The 23,296-nt window shown below is 38.3% G+C and overlaps 1 long non-coding RNA gene across 1 annotated transcript in view; it reads right to left on the bottom strand.

Annotated features, from left to right (window-relative positions):
• Positions 1 to 8,904: 8,904 nt before the first annotated feature.
• Positions 8,905 to 23,296, bottom strand: part of LOC142144272 (uncharacterized) — a 30,468-nt gene continuing 16,076 nt past the window's right edge. Inside the window, exon 3 of the long non-coding RNA XR_012689679.1 lies at positions 8,905 to 10,849. This is a non-coding gene — a long non-coding RNA (uncharacterized LOC142144272). The remainder of the gene's footprint in view (positions 10,850 to 23,296) is intronic.

The raw sequence follows: 23,296 nt of genomic DNA on the forward strand, positions 1-23,296 counted from the left end.
CATCATTTTTAGCTCATCCAGTGATACAGGCTATAGTTAGGGACCTTGGAGCTATTGTTGTCATTTCCCGCATCCTGCTAGAAGCACTGCTCAGTACTGCCAACATAAACTGTTGCTATGGAGGCTGAGTCCACCCCTAAAAAGTTCAGGGCAACTCTTCTTGGTATTCTTTCCTTCAAAGTACTCTTTCGCGGTCAGTTGAAGGGAAGAAAATTAAGAAAGTGTTTATGTGGAGGGCATCTTGTGTAGCCTGTACCTACCAGTAAAAGAGAACCACTACAGTGGCTTTGGAGCAATTTAAGTAGTTTGTTTCCTGGATGAAGTAATTATTATAGGAAACTTTTTAATTAAAGAAGATTTATACACCATTCAGCAAATAAAGAGAATCAGTTTACAGAGAAATGTGGATCTGGATGATGTCCATCTGCATGGGCGTCTGGGGAATCTCACAGTGAAGTCAACTGGTCCCTTGGTAGGTAATCAGGGAAAATCAAAGAAGAGATTATATGCATAGGACAATGGAAAGCTGTTTTAAGAGACTTCATGTTTCTTCTTGGATGGTTCTAAAAGCTAATGTAGCTTTGGCCTCTGTTTTACAGGTGCTCAATGTTTGGGCGGGTTCCTTACATATGGTTTTGCAAGGGAAGATTACTATGCAGTACTTACATAAAAATATTTTAGTCATGCAATAAGGGACTAATTTCTTCTGTGAGGCATCACTGGATGTCATTACTCTTTCTGCCAGAAGTATGCCTTCAGCTGTAGTTGCTAGCCCATCTCTCTGGCTGTGACCATTTGTAGTGGATGCTCAGTGAAAGAATAGTTTGACCCGCTTCTTTTTGAATGTTCCCATTATTGCTCAGTCTGCAAATGTTATCAGGAGCATGGGTAATCTCTCCTGCTTCGTCGGCCCAGAAAATGACCATTTTTTATTCCAAGCTATTCCTGGTAGATAAATCATCCGTTGGTTTCCAACCCATCCTAAATTTGAGGAGACTCCGTTTGTTCATTCAAGGCATTTCAGTATGAAGTCTGTGAATTCCATTCTCCATGATCTTCAGGATGCTTATTTTGATATTCCCATTGCAGTTCACCATCAACAATACTTCAGATTTTTTGCTTTATGTAAACACTTTCAGTTCGGCATCACTATATCTCCAAGGGCTTTCACCGAATCCAGTCTCAATGACAGCCTTCGATATGGGCATCTCTTTGTCTACTCCACCATAGGCATTTTCCTTTGGGAAAGGAGACATATGCAGGAACTGCAACTGGATCAACTCATGTAGTAGGATCACAGGCAAACTTCTATGTATCAGGTCCTCTAGCTTACAAGGGTCACAAGAGAGGACCTCAGCTACTGACAGAAGCATGTTGTATCTCTGTTGTGAGCGCTATCCACTCTGGCTTTGACAGTCTCCAGTTTCATAGGCTGGGGCACACATCTCCTTACTGAAGTCGTGCAGAGTACATGGCGAGAGACAGTTGCATGCAGGGCCGTAACTAGGGCTTTGCGACAGGGGCGACCGCCCAGGGCGCAACGCTGAAGGGAGGCGCAATTTAGGAATATTTTAGGTTAATTTGGTTAAAATTGAGGGCTAGGGGGCGGCATTTGTCTTTCTCGCCCCGGGCGCTAGAATTCTAAGTTACGGCTCTGGCTGCATGCAAACATTTTGGTAATGAGAGGGCAGTGTGAAACGGGATCCAACATTTTTAGCTTCGCTTATGGCACAAACATCTCAGAATCTTCTGACACAATCGGTCTGTAGTCTTATTAATAAACTGCCAAGGAGAAGAATTATGATGTCAGAGGTCATATCATGGATGGAAAACAATTTTTTGTCTCTCTTTTGCTGCAGTTCCACCAGCAACACCATAGCTGATTGTGTCAGTTAATGGCAGTTCCATTTGGGAGACTGGACTTTACTTGAAGAGATCTTTCAGCTGCTGGTCTGGAAGTTGACATCCTAGTACAACAGGGTGTCTCGGTTTTACTCTGACACTGGGTCAGACCACTATGGTCAGATATTCTGAACCAGGGACCAATCCTTCATCTATACTCAGAGGGCCTCTCTTTGATGACATGAAGATGCAGCAGTCATTATTAAGGCATAAAGGAGGATCTGATAAGGTGATTGCTGTGCTTCTGTAAGCTAAGAAAAATAAATCTTTTGCTGTCTACTATAGAATTTGAAATAATTTGATCATCTAGTGCAAATCCCAACTGAATCCGTTTTCTGATTGCATTCCACACATTCTTAACTTAAACTTTTCTTTGCAAATAGGATCTCAATATTTTTGTCAGTTTGAGTCATTACAAGAGGCTTCTTTTAAGTGGCTCACACCCAAGGTAGTTTTTCTTGTAGAGAGTTGGTGTCATGGATTCTTGCCAAAACTGAAGGCTACTTGCTGGTATTGACACGCCTCTGGTCTTCCTCAGGGACCCCGCAAAGGAGTTTGGGTTTCGTTGCTGGAGGCGTGCAATTTGCGGCCCTCCAAGTTAGCCACCAGCAAAGCAGAAGGTGACCAATCATAGTCGTACAAATCAAGGTCAAGCTGTGCGGTCAGTTTCGGTAGATCCAAAGGAGCAGACAGAAGTGAAGTCAGGAAACAAAAGGCCAAACCAAAAGATGCAGTCAGGCCAAGGGATAATCCAGGAACAGATTCAGGGGTAGCCGGGTCAGAATCCAGGAGGTCAGGCAGAGTGCAAGTAGCTGAGCAGAATGGTGGAGTATTAGAGGACTTAAAAACTCTGACACCCACCTGATGGCAGAGGCTGCTTTAAATAGTGTAGCCATTAATCTGATTGGTGACAGTGGGATCAGAGGTCAGAACAGCTGACCGCCGACGGAAGCAAACGAGCATCCCATTGCTAAGCAACGGGGACTCGAGGGAGAATTGCGCATGTGAGCACAACGGCGGCTCCGGCCAGAAGGAGTAAGCATCCCGTTGCTTAGCGACAGGATGTGCTGCCGGCAGAGGAAAGCAACCATCCCTGGCATTTCCTATGCGTGCGGGGATGGCGCCTGACATTGGGGAGTTACAACCTTATGATGGAAAGAGCTTTTCCTGAACATTTATATGGACAAGGTAGTATTGAGAATTAACTCTAACTTCCTTAATATCATTCAGGAAATTAAACTTTCATCCCTCTGTCCACAACCAGCTAATGTCAAGGAGAAATATATTACATACATTGGTCCTTGTCAGGGCAATCTCTGTCTACCTTTCTGGAATGAAGGAATTCAAAAACACGGATCAGCTCTTTGTCATTCCTATAGGACCTTGTCAAGGCCACACTTCATCCAAACAGGCCCTGGTGTAGGCTTACAGGAGGAACTAACATACGGGGGTAAATGTATCAAGCTGATAGTTTTCCCGACAGGTTTGAAAAACCAATCAGATTCTAGCTATCATTTATTTAGTACATTCTACAAAATGAAAGCTAGAATCTGATTAGTTACTATAGGCAACATCTCCAACTTTTCAAACCCGCCAGAAAACTCTCAGCTTGATACATTTACCCCAAGGTATTAGAATATATGAAAGTTGAAATTCTGATTCTGTAGCAAATAGAGAATTAGCAATTTCATGGCCACATAAGGCTCAGGCCTTAATGGTTGATGTCTGCACAGCAGCTGGGTAGTCATCATGTCTCACTTTTACCAGACTTTATCTTCTGGATGTGACATCTTATTCTGATGCTCAGTTTGAGAGGTAAATTCTTCAAACAGCTACTCAATAAAATTTTCATTTATGCATTATGAGGGTTGATTCACTTTTGAGCCGACCCTTTTTTCTTATATTGTACAGCCAATTAATTTAGGCTACCATGTATTGTTGAAAATGAAATAAGCAAATTATGTTTACCATTAATTCAATTTCCTTAAAAAACTCCATTGCAGCATGTTTATTTATTTCTTTCAGGCACAGATCCGCAAGTTTCTCAAAGACACCAAGGGGTAAATGTATCAATCTGCGAGTTTTCGGCGTGTTTTGAAATGTGGAGATGTTTCATATAGATTAGATTATATCTAGAATCAGATTCTAGATATATTTTTGAGAATGTGCTAAATAAATGATAACTAGAACCAGTTTGGTTGCTATAGGCAACATCTCCACTTTTTAAACCTGCCAAAAACGCTCAGCTTACCTCATACATTTACCCACAGGTCTACCTTCCAGAGGTATTCTTTTCCCTGTCTCTACTCAGTTGATTAGGGAATCAGCACATTCATGTAGGCTGCTATAGAATAATTTAAGGAAATGGAATTAAGTGTAAATATAATTCCCACTTTGCCTGCTATAAAAATACTTATGCTAAAAAATTACAGAAGCATGTTGTCAGAATGTATAACAAGAGACAAGCTGATCAAACCAGACAATATGCAATGTTGAGTGCATGAAGACGACTGCTCAGGTGAGATAAAGACAGTCTTCAGGCAGAAAGCACAAAAAAAAAACAGTTTCCCTTCCCATTGTGACATGTCTGAGCTCTGATTCAGAATGCACAAATATACTGGTTCCCCTTTGCTCCAGCCATTCTGATCCAATTCTGAAATCAAAACATTGTCATGGAAACATCAAACAGGGAATTTTGAGGGGGAGTAGATCAGAGAGTTGATTTTCTACTTAACAACATGGAAACCCACCAGTGAGAGATTCATACTGACATGACATACCCCCCCTCCCACCCAGAGATATTTTTATTACACGAAGAGTCAGAAATAACCAATGATATTGTGATACACATTCCTAAGAAATACCACAAATTCATGTTTTTGATGGTGAAACAGTATTTCAGAAAAAGATATCCTATGGGATGTGGAAATATCAATTTAAGCATTTTAGTAACAAAAATAGTTATAATTCTGTCTGTAATTTTCCATAATTGTAGTTCTCATACATTTGTAAAGTTCCAGACATCTTGTACTCTATGGGCCTGATTTATTAGGGTATGCAATCTGCACGCAACCAGCACTCAGAATCTCACACCCATATATAAGCTTTGGATCTCAATGGCACATAGCTGCTATAGTACACAAGACACTACAGGTATGTATGTACTTATAAGTGCCTGCTAAGCCGACGGATCAGGGCGGCATTAAAGCCACCTGACTCGCCAGCTTTTACAGTGTAAAAATAGAAAATGAAAAAGAAAACATGGGGTCACCCCTACTAACGCTATTAACCCTAGTGCTGCCAGCCTAGTGCTGGTTTCCGTGAAATCGGGAGGAAAACTGCATGTGATCAACCTGATTTCACAAACCCCAGCACTGGGTCAACCATCCGGGGAGGTTGGCACTATAGCAGAGGGATATGCAGCAGGGGATCACACTGCTATAATGACAAACCAACCCCAACTCCAGGGCTAAACAGCATGCGCTCAAAATCAGCAGATACATGCCTTAATCATCATCATCATTTATTTATTTAGTGCCTCCAAATTCCGTAGCGCTTTACAACTGGGGACAAAAATAGTAATAGACAATACTGGGTAATTCAGACAAAGAGGGGGGGGAGGCCCTGCTCGCAAGCTTACAATTTATGGGTCAATGGGAATTGGACACACAAGGTGAAGTCTATGTATTGCATTTTGGTTAAGGATAAAAAGTGATTAGTATATTATATGATCCGGTCATACAGCAATGTTGGTCAGGGGGTCAGAGCGTTGTTGTCTTGTGTAAAGGGTGGTAACCTAGAGAGCTTGAGAGGATGGTTGAGGAATATTATAAGCTTGCCGAAAGAGGTGGGTTTTCAGAGAACGCTTGAAGGTTTGTAGACCAGAAGAAAGTCTTGTTGTGCGAGGGAGAGAATTCCATAAGGTAGGTGCAGCTCAAAAAAGTCCTGTAAACGGGAATGGGAGCATATAATGAGAGTTTATGAGAGACTCAGTTCTTGTGTAGAACGAAGTTGTCGCATTGGGAGATATTTCGGGACAAGGATGTATGTTGGTGCTGTTTTTTTGATGGCCTTGTAGGTTAATGGAAGTATTTTATATTTCATTCAGTAAAAAACAGGCAACCAATGAAAAGACTGACAGAGTGTCTCAGCAGAGGAAAAACTAATCAGGCCCTACAAGTTCAGCTGAACACAGGTCTAGCATAATTGATCTACATAATAATAAAAAGCAGCTGCTCTCTAGCAACTGATTTTAATCTGCCATGGTAATAATACACTATGATTTGTTACTGGGTGTTAAAATATAAAAAGAAATGTAAAACAAAAAAGGATATCTGTAAGACAAAGCCATTTTGACATTCTATTGTCTGTGCTCACTTTTAAAGAGCATTGTTTGAAGAAGACATTAATGCTGTAAAAATGTACATTATTTTTGTTAACTCATTGTTTCCTTTTTTCCTCCAGTGTCAGTTTTATTAATTTGGCCAATTACATTAGATTACTCTTTAGAGTGGTAAGCACATATAATTAAAGTTAGTGGCTGAATTTATCTAGTCAAAATAAATAATACATTTTGCTTCCTTTGGTTATGGTGTATTATACTATTAAAATAAAAAAAAAATGCAAAAGCAATTGCTGGTGATTTTAATGATGATATCAGTTTCAACCATTATTTCATTACTGATCACTAATTACATGAGCAAGTCCAAAACACTCAGATTTAATTTAAAGTAATATAGTGCTGAATACATGATTGCAAATACTGTTTACTACTGGATTTTTTTGTCCATTATTTGAAACTAAATAGGTCATTCTACTACCAGTGAAAATAATGCCAGTTTCTCTACAATAAATACAAAACAGCAGGGACACCGTGAGCTTCATTTACAGTTTAACGCATTTTGTACCTTGAACATACACACAAAAATTCTATTGCAAAAACTGTGATCTAATGTGTATATTGAGTCACATGTATCTTATTATAAGCTTGCTTTGGACTGTAAACGACAGATGATCATTGTATATGGAATCTTCCAGGATATTTACACATGTTATATATGTTTATACATAAAAACTCAAAAGAACTGTGTTAGGAATGCACAGGAATAATAAGGTTGTGTTGTAGTGAAAAACGTTATGCAGTTATGAGTTATTGCAGAATGAAGAGCAAACAGGGAAAGCATAAACACTGAAGTAACACAGGAATTAATAATCACTACAATGAAGTGTAGGAGATAAACATGGTTGCAACACTGAAATAAACAATATTTTTTAAATAAGACTAGGGCAGATATTCAGTCTGGACAAAGAAAGATAATAAACAGTATCTCTTGAAGTTATACTGGAGCAAATTATATTTTTTTTTTTAGCAAGGCACTATAATGTACAATGTCTCTTGAAGCAATGCTTGTGCAAATTAACACAGATTCCAGTAATAACTGTAAAGCCCCTCTAAAGAGCAAAGGATATTTGTGGCAATCTGTGCCTGGATATTCTGAGTTCAGTTATATGTCAATAGCTTGTTGATGGAGACCAGTAGAACAATACCAGGAGACAAACAGAAACAGACTTTTATGATGCCATGTGATATTAGAAGTCCAATATGAACAGAGCCAGTACTCAGTAGATTTGTATGACGCCGCTGGTATTTTTTTTTTTTTTAACCTTTTATAAAAAAATTAAGCAGTTCTCTATAATCATCGGAGCTGCAACCTGGACTAAAAGGGTCGAACTGGACAGATATTATGCTGACAGGCAGGCTTACATCAAATCCTCTTGATGATACCTGCCTATCAGTGCAGCCATGGAGCTCTTAGTCAGGTCTTGTCACATTACCAGATCTCACGAGACTTTACTAAGTACTCTCCACACCTGCACTGACAGACAGCTAACAGCATCAGATTTGCTGCCAGGCTGCCTGTCATGTAGAAGACTGCTGTGACTGAGGTAAGTGTATGGGGAGTAAGGGAAAAGCCTATAGAACCCTTACATACTGCTTCCACTTACGAGATGGGTAGCATGGTAGTGGAAGACGGGAGGAAATAAATAAGCAACTATTAAGTATTTTCCCTGCATGAAAAAAACTAAATTTGCACCCCTTGCATTGCAACATAATTTGGCTAGGTGCAGATTTGCACCCTTTAGCTATATGTGCTCCTACCACAAGATGCACAACATGCGCACAGTAGGGCCATGCATATATAAGTGTAGCGAGCCCTCTGATGGTGGTGTGCTCTAGATAGACATGTCATCTTCAGTTGCGTCTCTTAAGAAATAAAGTGCTGTTGTAAAACTACAAGTTACAGCTAGTTTTTTCACGTTTTGACTGACTGACTGGGTAAATTAACGCTTGAGCCATGATAAAAAATGAATGAAGAGGTTTGGGTCTGATTAGCTGGAGTGGGGGAAAACCGTTCCCATTGGCTGATTCTGTATTAACCTCTACAGGTCATTGATTAATTTGTGTCACGGCACCATAAGAGAAAGTTTCGTGTTTTTTTTTCTTTTTAAAAAAATATTCAGTAAAACTATACAATGTGAAGAATGAGAAGTATGCAACATGTCAAGTAAGTTCACAGAATACATTTAACTTATGTTCACAGTTTACATTTATTAAATGCCAAACATCTCTCTTGTTGTGTTCATGTGTCATATTGGTGTTTTTGCTGCAATTTATAACAAAGGAATAACAGCAACAGCAGCTGTGAATCGCATTTATAGGCCACGTCTAAGGGGTATATTTCCTAAACTGCGGAGATGTTGCCTTTAGCAACCAATCAGAATCTAGTTGTTTATTTAGTATATTCTACAAAATGACAGCTAGAATCTGATTGGTTGCTATAGGCAATATCTCCACTTTTTCAAACCTGCAGTTTATTAAATATAGCCCTAAATCTAAGAGGTGATACACCAGTTCAGGGAGCCACCTCATCTTATAGATGTCACGAGCCGCAGCAGTACTGGCGTGATCTAACAGCCGGGGCGTGTATTGGTTTCAATACACTGTAATTTTTCCTTGGGCTTGTCTTTGTGGCATAAAGTAGGAGGGTGTAGGGACACCCTCCAACACCAGGGGGAACTCTCCGATGATTTAAAATTGTTAATTTATTTATACATGTTCCTGGTTTATGTTATTATCTATGCCAGTTCTAAGTAAGTAATTAATTAGCAGCCTCTTGAGGCTGATTGTCAACCCTGTCCTCCTCTTTTCTGATTGGCACATCAAAGTATTTAAGGCAGGGAGGGCTTAGCCTCACTGCCGGTTATAGCGTCCAATTTTCCTGTCAGCTAACCTGCTCCTGTGCTGTTTGGTGAAAGCCTTTTGGATTGACTACTGTGTATGACCCCTGCCTGTACCTTGGACCTTGCCTACTTACCTGTGGCCCTGACCCTTTGGCCTGTGCCTTGGACCCCACTGTGTTGCCTGTGACTCTGACCTTTTGGCGTGTCTACTGACTATCCTGCTTGCCTGTGACCCTTGACCTTGGTTATCGTCTGACTATCTGCTGCCTTCTATTCAGCCTCCTGACCTGCCTCTACGGGCCTGTATTACCAACTCACACTACACCTGGAGTTAAGTCCTGGGGGCATCTGAGTACCGGTGAGCGTATAAAGCTCTAAGGGAAAGGCGGCTGCCATAGGTGAAGACCTCCGCCACCTGGTTCTGTGAGTTGGTGATCAGACCGTCAGCCTAACAATAGATTGCACATTTTTCAAAGAGACCGTGGGGATCTTTAATAAATATCCAGACCTCAAAAACACATGTGACTAAATTGGTGGCTTTGTTACATTTCTCTTCCACTGGGTCTTTCTAGACCAGAGTTGCTTTGGTGGCACGTATGATACAGCTTGATGTTAGCACTAAATCAAGACATACGTGCATTCCTGCCACACATTTTAGCAATGTATACAACTGCTAATGGATTAGGACTCTTCTTTGCACATAAGAGTAATTTTACAACAGGGTCAGTATGTGAAACACACATTGGGCCTCATTTAGAAATAGGAGCAAAGAAAAAAAAGAAGTAAATTTTCACCTTGGCAAAACCAACTCAAATATTTTTCCTACATGCAAAAAAAAAAAAGAGTTTATAACACTGTTTATTCATGAGCAAATGTGGAACATGTTTCTCATACCACTTATGCTGCAGGTGATAATATTTCCATACCTCAATTCATGGACCTCGAATGTGATACAGCTTACATAGAAGCACTTAGTTTTCCCCCAAAGTGGGGGGATCAGGAGTGGGGGGTGGATTGGGAGCAAGGCTTATCTTGTCCCAATTTAATATGTACAGTACAACTGAGATTTTTATTTCATAATGAAAACATTTTCATTCAATCAATGCACATTTCCAGGAAGTACTCATGAATCCTCCATAATCAGGCAATCCAGCATATGGCAAACATGATCTGAGTTTCAATGTGAGCAGGAGTGGCTATCACATAAGCATATGTTAGATAATTGTTCTTGTACTATCTATAATTTGTATCTGAAAATGATGTTCTGCATGGGTTAAAGTACATAGAGCTCCAGTAATACAACTTGATAGTTTAAAAATTTTTTAAAATATTGTCATTAACTTCTGCGGTCGAGGTTCCTGACTCTTCTGCTAAATTCAATGTCAAAGCAACAATTTACTTACAATTCACCAAATGCCTCCACCAGATTGGTTGGCAACACACATTCTTATATTAGAACCTCAGCAGCACAACATGATTTTGATAAAAACATACATAATTCATAATTCAAGTGTACATCATACTTTGTTATGAAATATTCACAATGTCTTTTTTTTAAAAAGATATATACAGAACAAGGTACAGAACATTTATTACATTCATTTGGTAAGTGCTGAAGATCTGGGCATATTTGCTTCCTCTAATTCAAGAGGCTCATCAAAAGTTGGAGGTTCGGATTCCTCCTGATGCTCTTCAGTTACAATGTCTATGGAAAACAAATACAATGAGCCTTTGAGAAAAACAATTTTCATTCTATACTTAAGCCAAAGTGAATAATTTGTGTTTAAAAAATAATTAATATTATTAGTCTAGTTTATTTATGTGACACAACGACATTTTGCAGAATGAGAGCATAGTAAATACAACGTCAAGGAATAACAAATAAAATTATAGTACAAGCACAGGCATAATGCAGAATGTTGAAGCAGAATACTTAAGATGTTATTGACAATGTACATGACAAAGCATAGTACCGAACATGCAAATTGCATATTACAAGGTTCCACAGGTAGATGAGAAGGGAGCAGACAAGACGTCATGAGTAGAAAAAGCCCTGCTAGTAAGAACTTATTTAATAAATGAATTGCCTTCCATCAGCAAATATGGTTGCTATTTCCTGTTCATCCCTACAACTCCCTCAATCTGCATTACATCTATGCACCTGCATGACCACCTGTGCCACTAGCGTGCCTGTGCTAGTCATAGAGATTGTCTTTGAGTCTTCTCTTGAATTTCGGCCACCATTTTTTTTTTTTTAACTCCGTCAATACTATGGGGTCTGGGAAATGGGAACAATGTTAACGACCAGAAGTTCTTTGTGAAGTCTAATTGCTTTTTTTCCAAGCAACATGGTCCTGCTGCTGAGTGCTAATGTCTGGCTATTATTTATTAGACATAGTTACCATAGGCTGACGATAAAGTTTTGATGAAGCAATAATTGAATTTCTAGAGCAAACGAACTTTAAGGAAAAAAAAGTACAATGGTTTATTTACAAAATAAAAGCTTGCGCTGTGATAATATCAGTAAAAATTTAAATCCTGAAATCCTGCCAAATGAAGCAGTTCTTTTTATCAGTAACAAAAGTAGGTTGTATTACAATTCACAAATGCCATATTACAATTGCTTGAGGCAGCATATTGGTGTTTCTTGGGCCATCAGGATCCCATGTCTGCAGTCGTTTTTATCTTAAAGGGACTTGGAATGTCTTTGTCCACTACTGATTAGGAACATCTGTTCTTCAAATCAACTCTTCCACTGCTGCTCACATCAAATAGAATAAAACAAAACAATATAAATATTTTTTTATGTTTCTTGCTAATGTATTGTCTTCATCCAAAAATAACATTGACAGTTCCCCAATTTGATAGTTACACCAACTATCACACTATATTTTATGAGTCATTATTTGTTTATACAGTTCTATTATTTCTTCCCCTGTGTCACTAACTCTTTCAATTGTTTTACTCAATATTTTCTTACAAAATTTTAACAATATTGTATACATTTTAATACAAAAAATGTAAGCAATAATATTCCTAATATAGAGAGAAGAAATCTTCCTAATTAATTCAGCAATGATTTAAACCATATACTAAAACCAGAAAATCAATTTTTTTTTTATCTAACTATGAAAACGATCTGTCTACTGCAGATAATGTCATGTATCATAGCAAAATCTTTCTACCCTTTTCATTACTTCATCTATATAGTTATGAACTATCTTCTCTAGATTATCTGTGCCATTTGTCAGATAACCTTGTTCCATACTTTATCTGTAGCGTTACACAATAACCTCCTGTTTGTGCAGTAAGATAGTTTAAGACCAATCTATGTTGCATTAATTTTGTTTTGAAAACATGAAGCTCTTTTTTTTTTTTTTTAAATCTCTTTATTTGTAAAATTTGGATAATAAGCAGCGCGGGGCTATGTATCCTGTATCCAATACAAATATCTGCAGCCATGATGCTAATTTATGGTGAGGGGTTAAAGGGGCATTGGAATAAAAGGTGGGGGGCGGGATTGTGCCAGAGGGGGAAATAGGATTGCGAGCGGTAGAAGTTTTTCAGAATACCGGGTAGAGAAGTTGTGTGATGTGACTACCAAGCAGCCCAGTTTTTGTGGAAGGAGGCCCCTTTGTTGTTTTGAAGACTGATAATATATTCCATCCGGGCTACACACCATATACAATTAGTCACTTCTTGTCATGTGGAAGGGCTGCTTTTCTTCCAATTGTGAGCTATTTGAAACTTGCTGTGCAGAAAATCTACAAAATCAACTTATCTGTGGGTTTGTCAAGATGAGCGATAGAATCACATAAAAGGAGGGTGGCATAGGTTAAGTTGAGACTAAGCCCGTTGACTTCCACTATAACAGCTCTAACCGTGGCCCAGAAAGAGTACAGCTTAGGGCAGGGCCACCATATATGCATGAAGTCACCTCGGTATCCACATTGCTTCCAGCATTCGGCCAAGGGGTGGGGAACATAGTGTGAAGCCATGTGGGCACTAGATACCACCTAGTGAAAACATTGTTTGAATTTTCTTTAATGGGCACGCTAATAGAACACTTAGAAATTCGGGTGTGAATGACGTCCCACTGTTCCTCGCTTATGGTCTTACCCAGGTCAGCCTCACAGTTTGTTATGTATGTGGTTAGTGGGGGCGAGGGGTTTCGTAGAACCAGAACAGAGTGGTACAGGAGAAAATAATGCCTTTATAATTACCGTTATATGCACAGTGGCGAGAGAGGTGTCGGGCGTAGGAATGGGAGGGATCACTGTATGAAATGTCGCATTTGAAAATATTGAAAGAATTGTGCGTTAGGGATGTGTTGTCGTTTGTGTGAGAATGAATGAATTGAGAATCTCTTCAATTCTTTTCTTTCTTTTTATTGAACTATATATTTAATACTTTTGCTGTACAATTTCTTTTAAATCATTCTGTGTAAATATATTAACAACTGGAATCACCTAACCTAAATAACATATTCCATCTAATTCAGTGGTAAACATTTATATGCCTTACTTCTGCATCTGTAATATATTATCTATTAAAATACATGGAATTGCTACATGTAATATACAGTATTTGTGCAGAGAATATCTGTAAACTTTCCATACTTATTATTTAATTGCACTAAAGAGCAATTACCATCTTGTAACATTATATTACAATATTTTGACACTACTGTTCCCAAAGATCTCTTTGGTCCAACATATTTAAATTTGGTATTTTTAAATGCAATCCCAAATTTCCAATTTTACCTAGATGTTCACTTCTCTCCTCTATTGATATATTAAAAGCGGTTACAATCAATCCAAACCACTTCAGTTTCCAGGTTTTAACGTCTTGTGTACCTGTAAAATTTATACATGTGACACTTTCAGTCAATACATGTGGCAACAATTTTAAGTAAGTGTGTTTCATTATATTTCCCAGGAACTTGTTTTCCCTATAGAGTAACAGTATAAGGCCTCTATATTTTATAAAAATGATTTTGACTAAGATGTGTAATGAACTATAAAGAATGCTTACGCACATATACACATGTTCATAGCTAGATGTAAAGGTACAAAACTGTAATGTTCAAATAACACCTCTTTATTTCATATGACCACTCATCCCATAGAACATACACATAAGAGGAGTCCCAGGATGTAGAGGACTTATGTATTGAACTAAAAATAAAAGGGCCCACAAAGAGCCCTATAAGGTCAATAATACATTTGAACAAACTTACATGATAGGGATTATAAATTCTAACTTAATTCTAACACCAATATCATATTATAATGTTTGACATATTAATGCCAAAGATAAAGACTGGATACACCCCAAATACACATTTGAACACCCCTATCTACTTAACATTATGGTGTCATTTAAGCCATGAGGTATCGGCTTTCTAAGTCTGAATATTCAATAGGCCTCCCGTTTACAGAGCAGATTAAACCTGTCTCCACCTCTCTTGGTGGACCAAATTTGTTCGATGGCCCTGACCTTTAGACCTTCTAATTTACCCTATTGACAAAAATTGACATTCCCAACCATGGCCTTATCTGTGTGGAGTTTGTATGTTCTCCCTGTGTTTGCGTGGGTTTCCTCCGGGTGCTCCGGTTTCCTCCCCCACACCAAAAACATACTGGTAGGTTAATTGGCTGCTATTAGATTGACCCTAGTCTCTCTCTCTCTCTCTCTCTCTCTCTCTCTCTGTGTGTTAGGGAAGTTAGACTGTAAGCTCCAATGGGGCAGGGACTGATGTGAGTGAGTTCTCTGTACAGCGCTGCGGAATTAGTGGCACTATATAAATAACTGATGATGAGGCATAGATAGACTATGAGTTGTAATCTTTCTCAAAATATTATGTCAATGTTTCTGGAACCGTACTCCCATAGATCTTATTGTGCGCCCCACGTATTGGGGGGGCATCTACAGTTTATCAAGTAAATGACGTATATCGATTGACAGTCTAAGACCTTCTCAATTGGGAACTGTTTGTTGATGAGAATGAGGAAATTTCAATATACTTGTGATCTGCATGTGCACAAGTAATACACTTATTTTTCCCACATCAGTAGAAGTCATTGGGTCTTATGCCCAGCCATCTTTCCACACTTGGCTCCGTTGCAGAAATTGCTTTTATACTAACACTCTTAAATAAGCTTGGTGCTAATTGCTCTTTAAGGTTCCTTGAACTCCTAAAAACTGTGTTACATCATTTCTTAATCAGAGGACCTACAAACTCATCCAATTCTAATAGGGCAGTGTTTTTAGTCATAATACGCTTCATTTCTCCTGCATGACTATTAAATTGTGTTATGAAGGCCATTGATTTATCGTCATTTTTTTTTTTTTTTGAAAATTAGGTAAAACATCCTTACAGCACAATCGTGAGTGAATCCCAATGGAACTATTTTGCATATTCATTATTTGATCGTTCAGCATTTGGAACATTGACTATTTAAATTTTTTTTATCTGGACACATGCATTTTATATCCATGGATGTATATTTTATGTATATTTTTTGTATTGACATAACATTTATTTATTTTTATTTTTATTTCTGTTGATATTTGATACAAGCTTATTATTAAGGGTATATTTGTGTTTTAGGTTGTTCTATTGATGAAATTGAGCGCTTTAGGACTGTTGTCACATTGAATTTTTAGAATTGGGAATTTTAGAAATTTAGAATTCTATCTATAAGCTGCTCATTTCAGGGTCATTTTGAGTGATTTAAATGTAGCGCTTTCCTTCTTGTATTTGCTATCCATTTGCTATCCAGTATTTAACTTACCGTATATACTCGAGTATAAGTCGACCCGAATATAAGCCGAGGCACCTAATTTTACCTCAAAAAACTGGGAAAACTTATTGACTCGAGTATAAGCCTAGGGTGGGAAATGCAGCAGCTACTGGTAATTTTTGTAGATTTATTCATTATTATGTTTTTTATTTACATCTGTATATGCATTTTTATTTTACACATTTTTATATCATGTGTGTTTTTGATTGATTAGCTACTGAATGATTCATGTATTTTTAATCTGACTGGTTCTTTGGACATATGCACCTTTCTTTCTTTAAAAATGAATCGGAGAATATTTCTTGGTACACAGAAGAAATTATTGAACTATTATTCCTGAAACACAGAGTTGATACTAAGCTAAATCTTTTTGGCATGCTGTCTGTCCCCTATCTTGCAGAAAGCAGGCATGAAAACAACCAGCTTCGGGAGCATATCTAGAAAAAGCAGGACTGATTTTGAACGTGGTCTTGTAGGTGTGACACCCAGCATCAATTTAAAAAAAAAATACACAGTTTGTTTGACATTTTTTCACAACTGCTCCATAAATATGGCTTTATGGTCCTGATATAAGCTTGCCATTTTAGTGAAGCCCTGACACATTTCAAAATGGGGTGCAGGGGGACACTGTCAATAAATATCTTTATATATATGTGCATTAATATTTCCACACCCCCTGATTTGTTACTCTACTTTATTGATTTAATTTGAAAAAACTGTTTTATAAATGAATCGTATAAATTAGAACCATCGATGTACGGTATCCTGAATAATAATGTATTATGAGACCCAGCAAATGCCATATCTGAAATTCACCCCCAAAGAATAGCGAAATCACGTTATGTTAATATTGGAGGGGGAGAGAGGGAGGGAGGGAGCGAGTGAGGGAGAGAGAACGAACTTACCTGGTCTCCGTTCCCTCAGCTCTTCAGTTCCGCAGTGGAACGCATGTGCGTTCCAATGACAGGAAGTTCGGCATTTGTGCCGAACTTCCTGTCGGTGGAACGCACATGCGTTCCACTGCGGAACTGAAGAGCTGAGGAAACGGAGACCAGGTAAGTTCACCCGTGTATAAGCCGAGGGGGGCTTTTTCAGCATAAAAAAATGTGCTGAAAACTCGGCTTATACACAAGTATATACGGTATGTGCAAAATAATAAACTAAATTGCACCCCTTGTATTGTAACATGGTTTGTCCCGGAGAACATTTACTCTTTTTTTTTGCCTTACTTTCCTTAATGACTCAGGCCCAAAGGCTCTAGCCAAACCATCCCTGTATTCTTTATCACTTTACTCAGCTTACTTTTTCATTATGCCATTGAATTGTTCCAGTAACTTATTCTATTATTTTTAGTAAAATACACATTAACTGGAAAAGAAATAACTTTCACAGTGAAATGTGTACCTCTGTCATTCTCATTCATTTATGATATACCATATCTATACACAAAAAACAGATTATGACATTTTGGAATTTGGATTAAGTCAATTTATATTACTTGGAATAGGTCTCTGCAGGAGGGATATGTGATGGTTCTACCTGGATTCTACCTCAGGCATATAAAGCATAAACCAGCCTTTTTACCTGCTTGAGAAGAGAAACCAGGTGCACGCTAGCAGGCCTTAAGTCCACACATACCATCCTTGCCTAAATGAGTCAGACCATAGGTTGCTTCTGACAGTGCTGGTAGGTAAACTTTTGGGGCCACTGATCCGTCTTTACCATCTTACCCACATACCATTGGTATTTTATATACTCCCTTCAATTTCCAAAGGGCCAATTCCTGTGAATAACAAAACGTTAACTTAACTTCTCAACACTTATTATCACAACACTCATACATACTTCAATAAGCAGTTCACAAAGCAGCTTCCCCTGAACTCAGGCAAATATTATTTATATTGCCTACACTCCAATAACAAAAATATATATGATGTACTGTTTAGCAAAGTGGCTGATATCTATCACTTTAAACTTTGAATTTTAAATTGTGAAACAGTTACTATAAACAAACAAATAATAATAAAATAAAAGTTCATATAACCGGAACTCAGATTTCAGTGGAAAAAAACAAACCACATTTCACAGCCTGTTCATGGAATCTTTGGTGTACTTTTTGCAAAGGGTAATATTTCTTGCCTTCTTTTACAAACAGGACATCATTTTCTTTCCACCAAATATTGCAAAGAAAAACAAGAAATGCTTCTTTCTTTTCTCCAGCCAAAAGTTAAATGGGTATATGAGCAGCCTTCCTCCAATTTTGATAAGGCAATAATTTAATTTCTACAGCAAATGAACTTTAAGGAAAAAAAGCTTGTGCTGTGATAATATAACTCAAAATTTCAGTCCTGAAATTCTGTCTCTACAAATGAAGCAGTTCTTTTTATCAGTAAGCATTTTATATTTCCTCCACCATAAGCACAGAATGATTTGTCCATGTGGAAATAATCAACTCTGTTGTTGCATTTGCTTGCAATTAAGATCACCCCAAACTGTTTGCTGAAGCACCTCTAAAACTGTGCAAGTCTGCAAGCTATATGGATAGGGATACTCTCCTTTACAGCAAAAAAACATCCATGTCTTCACTAGGTAGGTCTATTCCTTTTGTCTCTAAATGTAATAATAGTTCATATAATATAATATCATCCTAACTTGGAACCAGATCCAGTATGAAAACAATACTACTTAAGCATCCCTGAGTCAATTTGTAGAGAGCTAATAATCTAGAGAATCTTAGGGCCTGATTCAGTAAGGGATGCATATTAAATGCAATGTGCGTTCTTTTTAAAACACTTATAAATTGGGTATACGCACTTCAACAAGGAGCAGATCTGAAGATACATGTGGTGATGAATGCAGGTGTAGGTCTGCTTTACTCTACTAGACAGGACACTGCAGGATACATGCAATATATATGTGGAATGTAAACTCACAAAAGAACGTTCAGTAAATTAAAAAAAACTAATACATTAATGTTCTATTTTAACTTCAATAGTATTTTTCTTTTTTTCTTTCAAGTATAAGGGATACAGACAAAAAAGAATGGGAAGGGGAAGGGGAGACCAGAAAAAAGAGAAGGGAAGGGGGGGGGGGTACATAGTAGGGTAAACACATTATATCACCTTAGAATTTATGGTACATAATACAATAGATACTATCAGGCCAGTAGGTCAGTAATACAGCAATGAAAACCGGCAACATCAAGGAGGATACACTCCCAATGGGATATTCCCATCAGAGAACTATGTGGATTCTGACGAGGATTCAATCAAGGTGAACTGTGAAAGGGGTAGCAACGAATCCGCACGAGCTCTAGTTGCCCCCTCACCCTCTGTAGTATACACATGCCAGGAAAACCACTTTTTTAGGGGTGATGAAGGGGATGACGAATATGGCATCCCCCACGTCTCCATTTCGAAGCTAAACTGTACTTTGGCAATCACCTTGTTTCGTGTGGGCAGGATTAATGTTCTATTTTAATAAGATAGCATAAATGATAAAATATTAAAAAATATAAGTGTTTTTGCATGAAATACATTTTTATGATGTAATTAATATCCATTGTGCATAAAAATAAATTGTTACAGTTGCTCATGATTGCAAACACATGTTCTAGCATGCATACACAGCCGTCATCACTAGTAAACTGCACTTACACCAGACCTGTAGCTGGACCAAGAGATTGAGCTGAGAAGCAAGTACTTTTGAGATAGACAGAGCTTGAATTTGATGCTGCTGCATACGCTCGAAACTGTCATGCCCTTGTTGTACATTAATTACGCGCAAACGCCCATTCTCCACCCCTGAAATCGTAGGCGGTAGTAAAAGTCCTTTGCCCTGGAAGTTGCTGCATTCTCTGGTAGATGGTCTGCTTCTGGTCATGCACAGAGTCATTTTGTGGATTATATGCACAAAAGGGCCTTTTAGGTCCCTTAATAAATTTGGCCCTTAGTGCATAGTTTTCTTTTTAAAAGAAATGCTGAAAAAAGTGATTTACCCTATCGTCCTTCTGTACACATGGAGGTATATTAATCATAGATGACTCCAGTTTGAATCCCATGTTAGCCAGGAATCATATCAAGTCAAATAATTCATTAATTGTCAAACCAACTATTTGGTATATTTGCTCAAATGTATTAATGCCCGCTAAATGTGGAGCATTCTAGCAACATCCGTAACAAATCTCAAAGCATTTAAACTATGCCATTTGAGTAATCCTCTAATAGTATTGGTTAGATAGTGCTACCGATCGTCACCATGGTCATTAGGTCTCATTGCACCAGATATGCCTACTACAGCTGGATTATTTCAGCTGTGAAAGGTGTATGCCTAGGGGTTGGTGCCATTACATGCTGATGATGATTACAATTGCCAGTACTACAGTCATGGGCAAAGGTTTTGAGAATGACACAAGTATTGGTTTCCACAAAGTTTGCTGCTTCAGTGTTTTTAGACCTTTTTGTCAGATGTTGCTATGGTATACTGTAGTAAAATTACAAGCATTTCATAAGTGTCAAAGGCTTTTATTGACAATTACATTAAGTTTATGCAAAGAGTCAATATTTGCAGTGTTGACCCTTCTTTTTGAAGACCTCTGCAATTCACCCTGGCATGCTGTCAATCAACTTCTGACTGATGGCCGCCCATTCTTGCCTTATCAATGCTTGGATTTTGTCAGAATTTTTGGGGGTTTGTTTATCCACCCGCCTCTTGAGGAGTGACCACCAGTTCTCAATGGGATTAAGGTCTGGGGAGTTTCCTGGCCATGACCCCAAAATTTCGATGTTTTGATCCCTGAGGTACTTAGTTATCACTTTTGCCTTATGGCAAGATGCTCCATCATGCTGGAAAAGACATTGTTTGTCACCAAACTGTTCTTGGATGGTCGGGAGAAGTTGCTCTTGGAGTATGTTTTGGTACCATTCTATATTCTTGGCTGTGTTCTTAGGCAAAATTGTGAGTGAGCCAACTCCCTTGGCTGAGCAGCAGCCCCACACATGAATGGTCTCAGGATGCTTTACTGTTGGCACGACACAGGAGTGATGGTAGCGCTCACTTTTCCTTCTTCCAGATGCCCCAAACAACCTGAAAGGGTATTCATCAGAGAAAATGACTTTACCCCAGTCCTCAGCAGTCCAATCCCTTTACCTTTTGCAGAATATCAGTCTGTCCCTTATGTTTTTGACTGGAGAGAAGTGGCTTCTTTGCTGGCCTTTTTGACACCAGGCCATCCTCCAAAAGTCTTTGCCTCACTGTGCTTGCAGATGCACTCACACCTGCCTGCTGCCATTCCTGAGCAAGCTCTGCACTGGTGGTGCCACGATCTCACAGCTGAATCAACTTTAGGAGACGGTCCTGGCACTTGCTGGACGTTCTTGGGCGCCCCAAAGCTTTCTTCACAACTATTGAATGTCTTTACTTGAAGTTCTTGATGTTGATGATCCGATAAATGGTTGATTTAGGTGCAATCTTACTAGCAGCAATATCCTTGCTGTAAAGCCCTTTTTGTGCAAAGGTAATGCACATGTTTCCTTGCAGGTTACCATAGTTAACAGAGGAAGAACAATGATTTCAAGCACCACCCTCCTTTTTAAAGCTTCCATTCTGTTATTCTAACTCAATCAGCATGACAGACTGATCTCCAGCCTTGTCCTCGTCAACACTCTCACCTGTTTTAACGAGACAATCACTAACCAGTGATTACCTAGTCAGCTGGTCCTTTTCTGGCAGGGCTGAAATGCAGTGGAAATGTTGTTTTTGGAATAAAGTTCATCCTCATGGCAAAGAGGGACTTTGAAATTAATTGCAATTCATCTGATCACTCTTCATGACATTCTGGAGTATATGCAAATTGCCATCATAAAAAAATGAGGCAGCAGACTTTGTGAAAAATAATATTTGTGTCATTCACAAAACTTTTGGCCATGACTGTACGTCTTGGTGGCAGATACCACAGGACAACTTCAGAGGTCTTGTGGAGTCCATGTCTTGACGGGTTAGAACTGTTTTGGCGGCACGATGGAGACCTACACAACATTAGACAGGTGGTTTTAACGTTGTGGCTGATAGGTGTATAGGCTTAGACACACACTGCCCATTGCAAAGAGCATCCCCTACACTCTTGTACATTTCAGGTGGACAAGAACCAATTGGCAATTGAGGCCAATTACAACATCCATAGTTAACCACTGCTGAATGACTGATTATGCTTGTACCTCTGAAGCTGCTGGGTGCTTTCTTCATTGATCATGCATATTATTGGATGATTCTGTGTGTGTATTTAAATAATATTCTTTTTCTTACATATATTCGTACACAAGAAGGAAGGTTATATCTGCTGTATTATATGAAACTTAATAGCAAATGTGTTTTCCCTATGAAAACAAATGTTTACAAACTTTTGCTGCACTTACAACTTGTATGCGCATGTGGGTGTTATTACGCCAGGGATAAACTGGGCACATATGCTATGTATGCAGAGATAGACAAATTTTGAGATGTGTTCAACTCAGCATAATATATGCTATTTTTCTTTGTGTGTTTTTGCCCATAAATTACACTCAAATTGTGTGCAACTCTGAATCTTGCCTAATGTGTTTTATGTTATTAAACTGTTATTAATTTGAAAATTATGTATATATTACATATATTTGGAGATTCAAATACAAATGATTACAGCCACGTAGCTGTTTGTTCTCAAAACAAAATACAAATGTAAACTTATTCGACCCTGACCTGATATAACAGGTATTCTGGAAATTATATTAAAATTCAAATATATACTGTTGTGTTATAGACTTCTTAACTAACCAATGTAGAAAACGTTGGTGGCAACGGCAGTTAATGAATGTAATGTATGAGCTCCCCTCACAATTTGGTGACAATTTAATTACAGAAGTCTGTGTTCTTTGAGGCCAGCATCATAAATAGAATTTTTAGTTGCAATCAAGCTACTGCCATGTGTCTAGAAGTCTTTTAAGGTCAGTGTAAACACAGACAGAGATTAGACAGCAATTATGTACATTATCATCATTAGTTAAAGCATTAGTTTTACTTGTACCACTTTCTTGAAACATCTCCTTCAGATCACAAGGTTTATCGACATTTACTACAACTTCACAAAAGTCCATTGTTAATGTTCAGATTAAGCTAAGAATATAAAAACCATATGCTCAAATTTCAAGAAACAAAGTAACTACAAGGTAGAACAAGTGCAATAAAAGCTGAAACCAGTGTTTCTAAATTGTTCCAAAAATTCAAGATATCCATTCAGTGCAATACAGGTGCATGAAATGAAAAAACTTTTCATGGGGAAAATATTAAACCCAGATGAGGAAAATATCACC

This window comes from Mixophyes fleayi, chromosome 3 (assembly GCF_038048845.1).
Source record: "Mixophyes fleayi isolate aMixFle1 chromosome 3, aMixFle1.hap1, whole genome shotgun sequence".
NCBI classification, from domain to species: Eukaryota; Metazoa; Chordata; class Amphibia; order Anura; family Limnodynastidae; genus Mixophyes; species Mixophyes fleayi.